We start from the raw sequence: 1,349 nt of genomic DNA on the forward strand, positions 1-1,349 counted from the left end.
TTATGAGTATCTACACCCTGAAAGGAGTACAGGTCCAGGTAGAAGTCCTTGAAGGTTTCATTAATAAGTTTAGGATTATGAACTACAGTGACGCCATCATTGATCTTAACTGAAGGGATACATTTTGAGTTGTCCTCTTTTTGGATCTGCCAGGCTAGTTATTTACCACTCTTATCCCCGTGTTCATAATACTTTTGTTTAGTTCTGGATATTGCATTTTCAATCAATTGAGTGGTAAACACGTCATACCCAACCCTTTTGTTGTTTAGCAAGTCGAAAGTCATCTCATTTTGTGCTTGAAAATGCTCCTCTTCAATATTCTTAAACTGTGATTCAAATATTGCTTTTTTTTCCATGACGCATAACTTATAGTCTCACCTCTTAAATAAGCCTTTAATAACCCTCACCTATAGTCATGAGCTGTGGGTAGTGACCGAAAGAACAAGATTGCGAATACAAGTGGCCGAAATGAGTTTCCTCCAAAGGGTGGCTCGGCTCAGCCTTAGAGATAGTGTGAGGAGATCGGACATCCGGAGGGAGCTTGGAGTAGAGCCGCTGCTCCTTCGCATCGAAAGAAGCCAGTTGAGGTGGTTGGGGGATCTGATCAGGATGCCTCCTGGGCACCTTCCCTTGGAGGTTTTCCGGGCAGCTCCAACTGGTAGGAGACCACGGGGTAGACCCAGAAACACGCGGGAGGGATTATATATCCCAGCTAGCCTGGGAAGGCCTCAGGGTCCACCAGGAGGAACTGGAAAACATTGCCGGGCAGAAGGGGGGCCTGGAGCTCATTGCTCAGCCTGCTGCCACCACGACAAGATCCCGGATAAGCGGTGGAAAATGTATAGATGGACGGATGAATACTGAGCGGAGTTTTGGCACCCCGCATCCATTCTCTATTCCTCCATAACCAGAAGTAGAATGTTCATTATTTGAGTCATGACATTTGTTTTATATAAATTTTGTCTCACCAGTATCATACCCTGGCATGGCCTTTCTTGGCTGTTTTGGTTATTGTTGTTTTTTGGATTGTGGAATTAGGCAACGCTTGCCCCGCCATTAGACGGGAGAACGTTTTTGTAGCTTTTTGCACCAGCTCCATGTTGGGTTTGCTGGATTACTTTAACTGTGGATGAGGGAGATGGGTTTATGTTAGCTGTGTTGCAATCTTATGGAGATAAATTACATCTTGTTGAATACTATGCATACTATGCATAGGTGATAGTGGCCCCACCCCTTGCGGTCGCCTGCGCCGACCACTCCGGCCGACTTCGTACATTTTAGTATTTTTTCAGTTTTTTTATCATAATGTCCGCCAAAAATAGCATCGGCAGTTACCTCTTATGGCTGTG

Source organism: Zeus faber, assembly GCF_960531495.2.
Source record: "Zeus faber genome assembly, chromosome: 1".
Lineage (NCBI taxonomy): Eukaryota > Metazoa > Chordata > Actinopteri > Zeiformes > Zeidae > Zeus > Zeus faber.